At 43.6% G+C, this 13,765-nt stretch overlaps 1 pseudogene; it reads right to left on the minus strand.

Annotated features, from left to right (window-relative positions):
* Window positions 1-2,823: 2,823 nt before the first annotated feature.
* LOC146863734 (5.8S ribosomal RNA) lies at window positions 2,824-2,976 on the minus strand (annotated as a pseudogene).
* Between the last annotated feature and the right edge of the window lie 10,789 nt (window positions 2,977-13,765).

Below are 13,765 nucleotides of genomic sequence, written 5' to 3' on the forward strand. Positions count from 1 at the left end.
ACTTTTAAACCAATTACTATACTCTTGGTAAGTTCTTTAATGTCCATGTATGGAAAATAGTCCTCAGGTGGTTCATCTTCAATTTAAGTGTGAAACAATTGTGTACATGCATTTGCAGGTGGGAATTTAACCCGTGCATGATCTCTGCTCTTAATGCTTCATGTGCTTCAACCACAAAGGTTAAATCTCCACCCACTGCCAGGCGGCTATGCTGTAATAGTTTCATAGTAACTCCCTGCCTGCAATTCTATGTTATGGTTATAGTGGCTAACTCCTCCTCAATGTACTCACCCGCTTCTCCATTCATGCACATTGTAAGAATAACAACAGTATTTTATTTGAATACATTTTTATGGAGATAATGTATGCACAATGCCCCAAGCTTGAATAACCTGCAGTCTATACATAGGGCATTCCTACTCAGCTGAGGCAAATTTGTTTCCCTTCCCACTTCATAAGTCTCTGGTTGAAATCTGAGTAGGGATCTATGAGAAAGCACAACTCAGATTGACCATTAAATAAGAGCCTAGCCAATGTTGGTGGCACCTTTTCATGTAGTTCCTAGTAATCAGTAGGATCTGTGCATTGTTTGGACAACATTAACTAGGGGCTTGGTGCCAAGACTGATTTAGGACACCCCTGTAGGATATGTACGCCTATAGACCAGCTAGCTCACAGTGCCACTGTAAGCCCCCTATCGTACCAGAGAGCAACTGGTTTCTAACAACCACTGAACATAACAACACAGTATGGAATCTTTCGCTAAGTCACCCCTGCTCAAATATTTTAAAAGAAGTATACACAGTGGGACCATTTCAATATATTTATTGAACCAACGTTGTCTTGTATAAACTACGTGTACTGCAAACATCAATAGAAAGAAGCAGATAAAAGTGACTTTGAGCACCAAAAGCATGAATAGTAGCTATTGTTCTACCATTATGCTAAAACAGAATATACATGCAGGCATATAAAACAAGGTAGTAATCAAGCATACTCCTACTATTAGAACCCTACTCTAAGTATACCTAGAGTGTGTGTAGATATGGAGCCAAGAATATCCTTGCAATGTGCGTACAGATTAGTGATGTTATGAATAAGTAGATAGCCCTGTTGCCCTGTGGATGAGGATAGAGATGACATTTGTTCATAGTTCGAAAAGAGACCTTGTACATGATGTTCAAGGCATTGTGATTTTGTTGTGCAAAGCGAGATGTGTAAAAAACTTTAGTTTGAAGGAAACTAACCCAACATTGTCATGCATGCAGATATGTGCAAAAGATCATGGCTGAAATGATATTTTGAGAACAATACAAGTAATAATCTGCTTCATTGCATGGGCTTAACTTGGGAATTTAACACCGCGTGACCAATGGAAGTCTATGGAGAAGTTGCGGTTGCACTTTTGCAGAAGAAGAACCCTTCTTAGAAGACCCGAAGAATTCCCTTGGAGGTCAGAAGTTGGAGCGCTACCCACCTGTGCATACCCCAGGAGCCAGGCTAACTACACCAGGGAAGCTAGATGAATTGGGGTGAAGAGACGTCAGAAACCTCCATAGATGACAATGGAAGACTTGTAGAAAAGTGCCTCTGGACAAGAAGGTGAAGAAGTCTGAAACAATCCAAGGCTGGTTTCTGGAAGAGAAGAACCTGCAAGCAGAGGGAACAGAGTCTATGTCAGTCAAGAGTGACCAGGAGGCAAGCAAGAGCAATGCCTACCGATGTTGTACGGTTCAGAAGAGTTGACAGTGACCTTGCTTCTGCAGCTGTGAGAACCAGGCAATGTTGAGGAAGACCAGGAGTTGTGCATGAGCTGTCCCTCATCAGATGTCAGTGACTAGGTGGTCGGTGTCGGGTGGGAGCACCAACAAACCTTGGTAGCCGCAACTGGCATGGAGAACGAAAAAGCAACATTGGGACGTGCAAGGTCCAAGGGACTCACCAACAGCAGGAAAGTCAGAGCGGGCCATGAGCAAGCAGGAGAACACAATGAGCCTGCCATACGGGTGACTTATAGGTTTTAAGTGCTGTGACCTCAGATATAAAGGAACTTTTATCTGTTGTGAGAGGTGCCAGCACCAACTCACACAGGCTTCAATGACAGGCCTTTTGTCACAGTTTAAGTGAACTATCATGAGTGGCATAATACATGCTGCAGACCATGGGAGACCCCGGTATACCTATGCCCTGGGTACCACAGTACCGTGTACTAAGGGCTTACAAGGGTACACCAGTAGCCAATTGTGGATGTACGAAAGTACTTACCATGGTCAATTTTGAGACAAAGCACAGTGACTAGTGTCCTGATTAGCAGGATCCCAGTCAGACTTGAGCAAAAACACAAAGACAACAGGGAAAATGGTGGGGTAACCATGCTAGAAGCATCCTACCTTCCTACAGTTTCTTTACCTCTGCTTAATACTATGCTTAATTACAGCTGGTCACCACATCTGATCTGAGGTCAGAGTCAGAAGCCAAAGCATGGGGTAGCAGTGGACACCGACCCATGAGTTGCAGGTACTCACGTAACAGCACACCCTGTTTCCCAGATCGGAGACCGAGATCCCAATTTTATCCTTGGAGGTGAGCACCAAAGGAAATGCGCAGGGCAGCCGTGGGACAGACAGCCATACGTGCCATGCAGTAGGCACCCTGGGACTTGCCCGGGGTGACCGGTCACCAGCCTACACATCTCTGAGGTGGGAGAAAAGGTTAGGCACACCAGATGCATATCTCTATGATAGGACTTGAGAAGGGATCCTGCTATGGGTGATTGGGGGTCTGACCCTGTAGGGAATGAAGGGAGTGGAGCCCCAGAGCAATTGACAATTGACAGAGATAGCCCCAGGAGGAACCCTGGACCACAAGCTGTGCTTGAAGTATCAATGATCAATATGTCCTGCAATTCTCACTCATTCTTGAGGCTAGATGCGTTCTTCATTAAAGCACAAGCCCCGTCATCTACTGGCAAGAGTCACAGGAAGCTCTTTGCAACCTTTGCCTACTTGTGAGCACAGAATATGTGGGAGTAAAGCTGTGCAGTCAGTCCAACTGCAGCCTGCACAACAAGACGGCCTGATGCCTGTAGGAAAATTGGTTTCTGTTGTTGTAACCCCCTCACTTGCCAGACTACTGATGCACTTTTAATTGTTGTGTCCTGGGTCCCTGCCAATCAGGTTCTCAGGGCCTGTGTTCTTTCCCCAAAACTAACCCAATTGACATCTCTGGCAACAGGTCAGTCGCTGGTAAATGGTGCCACAGGTAACCAGGGCACTGTGACCAGAGAAGGCCTCTAAGGGCTGCAGCACTTATTGTGTCAACCTTAGAGGTCTTGTACCACTACACTCACATACTGCCTTTGCAGGCTGTGTGTTGTGGTGCAAAACAAAAGTGAAGAGTCAACATGGCACAAATCTCTGCATGCCCTGCTTACAACCCACTGCCCAGGCTGTGGTCAGTAACCCCTATAGCTGGGTGCAGTATACCAGTGGTGACTGTATAGGTATATGAGCCCTGTGCCCCTACAGTGTCTAAGTCCATTCTTAGACATTGTAAGTGCAGTGCTGCCATTAAGAATACATGGTGCTAGGAGTGTGTCATTATGAACTCCACAGCACCATAATGGCTACACTGAAAACTGAGAAGTTTGGTATCAAACTTCCCAGCACATTAAACCCACACTGATGCCGGTGTGGGATTTAATGAAAAATGCACACAGAGGGCATCTTAGAGATGCCCCCTGATAACTAACCCACCACTAGTATCCAGGCTGAGTGGCTGCTTTCAGCTGCCACCATAGACATGATTCTGGACTCCTGGGTCGAGAGCCTGCTGCTCTCTGGGGGCTGAAATAATGCACATCCCGGTATGAGGTGCCAGGCCTCCTCTCCCAGGATAGGCAGGGTTCACAAAGGGGAAGCTTCAAAGGCTTGTCACCTTTGTGAGCTTCCCCAGGCCAATTGCTCCTTACAGCAACTGGTCCCCACTGCTTCTGACCCCCACCTTGGGCAGGAGAACTGGCGGGAAAAAAAAAGTGAGGAACAGAGGTGTGCCAACCTCTGCCAACTACACCACTCAGGTGGGGGAGGTGAGGTGAAGCACAACTCTCAATCTGTGCCATCTTGAAGATGGGAGGACTCAGATAACCGGGGACAGGCTCATGCCCCCTCCCGCTAGAGGGTGGCATAATAGGGGGTGTACCCACCCCAGGGAGGGGACCCATTGGTCCCTGCCCTTTACTTACCTATAATAACCCTAAATCTAGTATTTAGGGGCACCCCTGAACCTTGCTCTCTGATACTGCCTCACTGCTCAACAACACTACCACAAATAGAGAGTAAGGTTCTATCGAACTTTCCCTCTGCCTACCTTTGGGGTTCCACTGGACTCTGTGTACACTATACCTCACTTTAGTATAGTATATACAGAGCCAGCTTCCTACAACCCCCCAACAAGGCTACCTCTCTAGGAGTTGGTCTTCATGGTTCGAAGAGTGTTTCAAGGTGCTCAGCCCAGGAGCTCCGATCCTCCCAAGGGCAAGGGGGGCTCCCAGACTGGGAGAGTCAGGCAGCCCACCAGTACCGTTCACTTCTGGAGACTCGGGAAGGACAACACGAGTCTTCCAACATTCAGCGCAGCCTGACGGGACTGGCACAAACTAGGCAATCTGCAACTAGGGAGAGTGACCCCATCAGCATGTTATCCATTCACCTCTGAGCTTGACCCCTGCAGCGAGAGAGTCCCTGGCTTGGGCAGAAGCCCTGAGCCATGTCGGCAGACTACAAGTAGCCAAAACCCTGCCCTGGTTGGAGGCATCAGAAGGTAAAAAGCGGTCAGCTCCCCCATTTCACACCCCCCCTACTGAGAGGATCCATGGTCCACTCACAGACTCAGCACTTTCTCTTCCAGGCTGCCCTGCCACCTGAGAAGAGCTACTCCTAAATTGCACAAAACCTGGTTGGGTTGGAATTGGGGGCAGGATGATCTGGGGTGTAACCCCGGTTGGGAAACTCCACTCCACTCGAGGAGTTTGCAGAATTTGGGCACTCCGAGGTCTGGGGAGGAACATGGAATTTCTAAATTTCTGCCATTCAGGAGCAAAGCATAGTTTTTTTTCTGTTGCGTGCTCACATTTTCTTTTGTCGCTCAACCACAAGCATTAAGACTCTCAGGCCACTTGTGAGGGAACTGAAGACTTTGCACACTGCTAGAGAGCGCCCAGAAACCTTTGCACTCACTGAAATGGCTTCCGGCTGCAACAACACCAATCTAGCATTTTTAGAGCTGATTGCAAATTGAGCAATCGAGCAGCTTTTCTGCTTGAGAATGCAACTGAGAGGCATTTGAAGTGGATTTTCTTCTCAAACTGTTGTTTTAAAAAACTTTTTTTCAAACCAAAAGGAAGTGCCCCTGAGACTCCAACTTCCTGCTCCTCTCCAGCAGGCTCCTTGCAGTGCTTTATCCCTCTCCTGGTCACTTTTCATTGGGACTTGGAGCTGGCAGCATGACTTTCATTGTCTGTTGTATATATTCCATTTGATGAAAGGACATTGTTTTTGAGACATAGCTAGTAAGTTGAAAAACTGGTGTATAAGTGTGTTGTTTGTTTGACTGGAGGCTTGCATCTGGATTTATTTGTACTTTTAATTGATTTTAAAAATGTATTGTGGTGGGCTGTCTGCAGTTTTAGTAGGGCATTGGTTTGTTTTTGCATGAAAGTTGCACAGTTCAGTACATTATCTTCTCCATGTTTTTAATAAGGTTGCAATATTCATTGATTTAATTAACTGTGTGGCCTAGTTTGCCAATGAGCCTTCCAGCCAATAAGCCCTGTACTATTCATGGGGGCATAAAACAACTGTTTCTGTGGTGCCTGTAGAATTGAAACATCATTTAGGCCGTGGATGGCATTGGAATAAAATACAAAATGTGTTTTCTTTAGTGATTTTTTACATTTTTGCCCTGTTAATTTTTGTTTTTGGCATTGCTGAATTAAGGTTGAGTTCTCCGTGTTACCATGCCTGTTTTGTCTGGCTAATGTGTGAGTGCATGTGTTTGGCATAGGCCACAATTTTTCTTTGTTGTTCAAGAATCATTATGCTATGTCACCAGGGTCCATTTTGTATAGTCAGTGTCCACCCTAGGCCTGCATGTGTTCTTTCTTTTCCGGGCCTCCTGCTTGTTGTTGTTGTGACCAATGTAGCTGCCAGCCGCAGTGAGCAATGGATGTGTTTGATGTTGGAGCAGAACAGGAGGTTGAGTTTCCTTCAGAGCAAGAGGTTGAATCTCTACCTCTAGAATCATTGGCTCCCATATCTCCTGCAAGGAAAAGGAAGGGTACTACAGCACCATCTCATCCTTGTACCACTTCTGATGATGATGATAGGAACATGGAGTGGATCTCAACAGAGACCAGGAGAAAAAAGGATATGGATGAAGATGAGGATAAATATGATGAGGTAGTCATGGTGGAAGGTGACACAGAGGAATCTGACATGACTATTCAACCTGCTCTGAGGGATGTGTCACAGGTAGCACCACCACCAGTTCCCATATTTGCAAAGCCCCAGCTGAGACCTATACCAACCCCAGCCTCAAGAGAAACAGAGATGCAAATGATGATATCCCCACTTACCTCCAGTATGTCTTCAGGCACTGACAGTCGCCTGGTAAAACAGTACTCCTCCTCAGTTTGAGACTTTGTGCAGTTAGCAAAGAAGGGGGAGGATATTGCAGTAGACACCATGTGCCTCACAAATATTTGTTGAGGTAAGCCTGGTACACATTATGGTACTGGAGGCCAGATGACCCATATGAAAAAGCACCACACAATCAAGTGGGAGGAGCACCTTAGAAGAATTGCTGAATGTGGTTGTGGTGGTGGGGAGAGCCAGGGAACATCAGCTACAAGTCCAATCACGGTGGTAGATGAAGATGAGGAAGAAGAGGGTAACATCTTCACTCAAAGCAAGCCTGTCCCCAGCAATGCACCAGCAGAATCACCCACCTCTGTGACTTCACAATGGCACAAGAAGACTTAGAGTGAGATGATGGAGAGACCACAGCATACAATGACTGCCCTACCACCACCACACACATTGAGTCTACTACTTGCATCTACCTCTAAAAAGATGCCAGTGTAGGTGCCCCAATAAAATAAGAAAATCAAGGCTACTAATACTGGCATGTTTAGGCAGGAGGGGCCCTATTCACGAAACCACCCAACCACACATTTGTACAATGGGAAGCTGGCAAAAAAAATTGCGCTGGACCTCCTCTCTATTTAATTTGTGGAAGGAGTGGGATTATTTGAATTTGTGGCAGACATCTGTCCAAAATGGAAGGTACCAAGTAGGACCTATTTTGCCAGAGTAGCTATTCCAGCGCTGCAAAATGTTCTGAAGTTGGTTGGACAAGCTTTGTAGCAAAGTGTTGTTCACACCATCGACCTGACTACAGACATGTGGACCAGTTGTCAGGTTACTGATTATATGTGCATCACTGCACACTGGATCTCTTTTGCATCAAGTTTTGGCCCTAAAGAAAGTTTTAAGAGTGTTCTATGACATCCAACAGTGACCATGTTTGCCATGGAGAAATCACATACAGCTGTAAACGTCTTGGATGAATTTAACAGCAAGGTGTATGAATGGCTGTGTCCCAAAGGTCTTAGAATTGGATCTGTTGCCACGTACAATGACAGTGACATAGACAAGGCCATGTCAGATGGAGGCTATTTCGGGGTCCTGTGTTTGGCCCGGTGCATCCAGCTGGTGGTGAAAGACTTGCTCAAAAATGAAGACATAGTCAACAACACACTGACCACATGCAGAAGAATCTGTACCCATTCAGCCATTATATTAAAGCCCGGAAGCAGTTGCAGATTATTCAGCGTAATAATAGAGCACCAGTTAAAGCCTTGATACAGGAGGTGCCAACACGTTGGAAGTCAACTTTTTACATGCTGCAACGTCTGTTTGAGCAATATAAACTGATCAATGACTATGTCGTTCAAAGAGGAGGGGATGTAGTTGGGAAAGCTATGACCATGGATGCAGACAAATGAGGCCTAGTCAAATGACTACCACAGATGCTACTCCCTTTTGAGGTTTTCATGTGGGAAGTTAGCAAGGAGGACAGTATGATGGGCCATGCTATCCCATTGCTGCATCTCCTACAAGTTAAAGAAGGCATCAAAAAGGTTCACCCATGCAGGTGTGAATGAAAAAACAGAGGTACACACCTTGGTTGAGAGCTTAGTCCTGCGCTGGGCTTATAGTAAAAGGCTGCAACATGACACAATTGAGTCCAAGAAGTACATATATGTCACACTACTTGATCCACGGTACCATAACATTCTGCACACTTTCATCCCTTTTTCTGAAAGAGATGTTTTAAAAAAACAAAAGGTGAATATTAGAGCAAGCTGGAGACTTGGAAAAAGAATGGCTGGACCTTCGAGTCCCACCATGCAGTTCTGGGGTACCGCCTTCAACTTCCAAAGAGGGCAGTCTTGTCTCACAGAAGCCAACAACATCATCAACCAGAACAATGGCAACAACAGCAAAAGAAGGAGCTGTCCCAACATCTGCATTGCATTGGTTTCAATTGGCAGGACTCAGGTCCAGTGCAGAGGAAATGGCAAAACAGGTAGAGCAAGTGGCAGCATCAATGACCATCCACAGGATGTTGCATGAGTATCAGGATGATCCAAAAGAGGTCTATGTGGATCAAAATACATTGATTTATTGGTATGGGAAGATGCGTCAATGGTCAGAGCTCAGCATGCTGGCAATAAAGTATATGCCCTATTGCCAGTGTGTCTGCTGAATGTGTGTTCAGTGCAGCTGGTGCGGTCATCACAGAGAGAAGGAGCAGTCTCTTGCCTCAAAACGTGGAGATATTGACAATGATCAAAATGAATCATCATTTTATACCACACAAGTACACAGTTCCTGAAACAGCAGCACAGGAGGAGAAAGAGGCTGATTGGTTCGAAACTGAACCAAATGTGTTAGCTGACCAACTGCTGGGTGAACCATCTGCGTTTGAGGATGAACTGTACTTCCCAGACTAAGGATGCCAGTGCCCCAAGATCACTTTTAAAATGTTCTTGTTGAACTTAGTTGTTTCTTTGCAAAAAGCTTTACAAAAAAAGCTAGAGGATAATTATTATTTTTGTGTCAGATTTATGCTGCCCCACATTATTTTATTAGTCACATATATATTGCCCGATTGCAGTTGAACCAGTGTGCATTGAAGAAGCCTCCACAATTCCTTCATGGCATTGGGCACAACTACTGCCCCCTCACATGCCTATTGCCTAATACCGATCCCTTTTTGCATCACTTAGTACTAGAATGGCTCCCCCATAAAATCATTTATTATGTACAGAACTGCCTGCCAAAACCAAATTCCAATGTGTTGTCTGCATCAAAGATGACTGAATACCACATACGTGAACTACCCATGCTTGCCTTGGATTGGATGAGGTAACTTCAACTATTGCAACGGTGAGCGACTGATTGTGTGAGTGATGATTTAAGTTGATTGGTGATTCTTGTGGTGGCAGACACTCAGGGAGGTTGTTTGTTGAACTGTAATAAGGGGAAATTTCTTAAGATGATATTGAAATGCATTATTTATTTATTTATTCAGTGTTTTAAACAGTGCAGACGTTACCCTGGAAGCATATCAGAGTGCTTCATATATACATAACCTTAGACTTAGGACAGCAGTTTGACATGAAATTAATTAAAAATAACAAGTGTACAATAAATTGCTAGAGAACAATTGAGCTATGATTTGACAGGGAAACATTTGTGCATTCATACTCATATATACAATTTCAAACAAATACTAGCGGTCTATTTGTATTACCGGTGTATGACAGGAAAGTAACCTAAAAGTGTCTAGGCTACTGTTATTATGGGAGGAATTTTCTCATAAAAAAGGACTTGGCTTTTTTTTTAAGGCAGAGATGGATGATATTCTTCTAATGTTCGGGAGGAGATTGTTCCAAACTCTTGGTGTTGCACCAGAGAAAGCTCAGTCATTTTCTTTCGGAAAAGGTCAGGTTTCAGTAGTTGATCTCCATGGCTTCTGATAGTCTGATTCACTTTCAGATGAGGGGTGATATGGTTGAATTTTCTAAAGCCTGTTATATGTCTTGTGGGCGCATTGAGACAAGCTTTTAGTGGGGCTGTTGAAATCTTGGGTAGTTGGATATGAAAAGTTTCAGTTTTCTGAGGTAGCTTAAATGGAAGCGGGCATTTTTGTGCTATCGTGTTGATGTGTGTTAGCATGTTCAGCTTTTTATCTTGCATAATTCCAAGGGATTTGGTTGAGTCTACTACCCTCGGAGTACAGTTTAGTGCAGTGATCCCATGATACTCAGATCGCTTTTCTGGGGGAAATTAGAAGGAATTCTGTTTTATGCAGGTTTAAGCTTGAGATGATTAATAGTTATCCAATGAATGGTCCTTTTTTGTGCCTGGTTCCTGATACTGATCTCCCCCATCAATGTAATCTTGATATAAAGCTGTGTCTCATCTGCATACATGGAGATGTTTGCCTGATGTAAAATTTCTGTAAGTGGTTCTTTTTAAAGATTGAATAGAGCTGGGGATAGTGTTGAACCCTGTGTACTCCAATAAGATTTGGGGATGATATAGATAGTGTTTGATGCACCATGAAACTTTGTGATCTGTTCTCTAGGAAGGCTCTAAACCACACTAGGACTGTACCCTCCAACCCCATCCTTTCTTTCAGGCATTCTAGTATTTTGGTGTGGTTCACAGGCCAAATGCCGATGGCAGGTCGAGCAGAATTAGTAGACAGGTGTAATTTCAGTCTAGGGCCAGTAGAGCATCGTCCACTATGGGAAGAATTGCTGTTTTAGTCCTGTGAGTTGGTCTGAACCCTGATTGGTAGTCATTCAGCAGTTTAAATTCAGAAATGTTTTGGCTCAGTTTTTGCTGAACACACTTTTCCATAACTTTGGCAAGCATGGTAATGTTTGTTACTGGTCTATAGTTGTTAAGATCTGAGGGATTCTCTGTAGGATTTTATTTTAAAGCTTGTAATAACTTGCCCTGTTTTTAGGCAGTCTGGTAATGCACCTTGCAATAGAGAAGCATTAATAATCTTAGTCCAAGAGGGAATAAGCAAATGGTTTATTGTAGAGCAACGTTTTCTAGTAGAGGATCATTGAAATGATTGTTTGGTTTTATGGTCGAAATAATTTTGGCAATGTCTTTGTCGTCATATGACTTGAATTCTGACCATAAAGCTTTATTTTTAGGCATTTCCAGAGCTGAATGAGACTGAGGCTCAGTTGGAGTGCTCTTTAGTATCAAAAGGATCTCCGCAGCCTTTTTGAGCTCCACCTCCATTGTAGTGGCTTTGGCTGTAAAAAAGGAGGAGAATTCCTCGCTGCTGATGTTCGATTTTGGATCTATTAGTGTGGATTTGCCTATTTTGTTAGATTGGTTTTTTAGCAGTTCGAAGAGTTTCCTCAGTCTGTTTTTTGCAGTATCCAGTTATTTTCTAAAGAACTCTTTTTTTGATTTTAGAATACTTTTATTGCAGGCGTTTCTGGCCTGCCTTAGTTGATTTATATGGGGTGAGGATGGGTGTTGTCTCCATTTCCTTTATATGAGTCTGAGTGATCATCTCTCTTCATGGAGGGATCCGTTAAACCAAGGGTTTTTATCTTTGTCTGGAATCCTTTTGCGTTTTAAAGAAACTATGTCCTCAATTATTTGCGTCATTGTAGTATTGTAGTAATCCATGAGTTCGCTGACATTTTCAGGTGTTTAGGAGGTTGCATTTCTTTCTCACAGCGTGCTACAAGATTCTCCATATTGAGCCCTCTGGTGTCACAAATCCATTTTCTGGGTTTTATTCGCTGTGAGGAAGTTTTCCTTTTTATGTAGGGTATTTGTAAGGTAATGATGTTATGATCACACCAGTCGCACAGGATGATCTTGATTGTATAAACAGGTTTTCCCGTAGTGATGATCAAGTCTAATGTAAAGCCTTTTGAGTGGATAGGTAGCTGGCATTCTTGAACCACATATTAATCTTCAAGGAAGGCTTTGAGTGACTGAGTATCATTTTGATCTTCCCAATTAAGATTGAAGTCTCCTAAGAATATATCATTGGATTGAGGAGTAGAGTTTGCTGTGATGTTTTTTATCAACTGATCTAAGAACGTGGTCTTTTTTCCTGGTAGTGCATTGTTTGTGGCTTGAGTAATTGGCGCTCTTTTTTTCCCTTTGGGTTGTGATCAGCCCTTTCACACTTAGCTATATTGAATTAATTGCAGGGATGTACTCCGTATTTTCTGGTTCTTCAGACACCAGAACAGTCACTTTAGTTATCAAACAAAAACCTATGCAAAATGCTCACTTCTGTTTAATTCTCTACTTGTTCTTCAACAGCAGTGCACTGCTCTCCACATCTATCTTGTTCGGGTCCTCACAATTCATGATGATGACTGGTATGGTACTGGTACGGGGTTATTCAAAGTCACTCAGGACTGAAGACGTATCATGATAGAAGTCAAGGAGGGAATGAGAGCTACAGGAGTACCTCAATCATAGCAAGAAGCAAGAAGTTATCAAGTATCGAGTTATGTTCAGAGGTAAACCAAGAGTTTAAAGCCTAGTACTACTCAACTATTTGGAATAAAGATAGGTGAATTTGTAAAATGCTGTGTGTGTGTGGGACTTGTGGCAAAAGTGAAACTTTGAGGCCACATCCTGCTTTTTTTTCTCTGACTGTGAGTCTTCTTAACTTTATACACTCCTCAGGATGCTTACCTTACCTCCCTTCTGTCCTTCACCTTCACTCTATAATACAGTTTTTCTTTTATAATCGCAGGCCTTCTTCTAATCTCCTTCACAAACAAAAGGTGAAAGCTAGCTGAGCTCAACAATACTCCTGCTTCCCTACCGGACCAGTGCAGACAGTCCACAAAGAGTGGACATTCCCAAGGAGAATGCAGACGCACCACCCAAATTTGCAATACATTATGATTTTTCTTTTAACAGTCATATTACCTAATAAAAGTGGGGTGGTGAGTTTACTTCCTAACCTAGAAGACAGCACATTTAGAGAGTTGGTAATTTGGGTCTCAGGGCAGAAGGACTGTTTCAAATGCATGTATCTGTACTCTGTCATACTCATTCCTTTGTTTCCTTCTAACACAGATAGATGGCGAATGATATGCTGCTGCTTATTGTCCAGATGAATGTTGGCCTTATGTTGCAGTGGTTGTCTTTGTCAAATATTTCCCCAAATCCTATTACCCATCTTTTCCTGAAACCCCTAACCCTCTTCCTCCAAGCTGTGTGATTTATTGAGGGATAGTTTAAATGACACCATCAAATGGATCACACACTGGTGGGATGGATGTGGTGAAAGCAACATTACCTTTCTGTAGAATCTTCAAAGCTGTAGCCCACACCAGCCCATTACTAACCTGAGCGTTAAAAATGATCCATAGCTTTTTAGCTATAGAATGAAGAACGTCAGTTGTCAGCATCATCATCGTCAAGGCTTTGTATTGCCGAACTGTAAACGCCTAACCTAAACTTGTCAACTGTGGACTTTGAGTCCATTTTGCATAACTTGTGGATTAATAATACTGCTAGGTCCACATTAGCCAAAACTTACTAGTATTGCTATTTTTTCTATTTTAGCATAATCATTATCACTTAATACTCAGGTGGTGTCAATTGTTTGTAAACTATTGATAAAT

The sequence above is a fragment of the Triturus cristatus genome, chromosome 2_1, assembly GCF_964204655.1.
Source record: "Triturus cristatus chromosome 2_1, aTriCri1.1, whole genome shotgun sequence".
In the NCBI taxonomy this organism is placed as follows: Eukaryota; Metazoa; Chordata; class Amphibia; order Caudata; family Salamandridae; genus Triturus; species Triturus cristatus.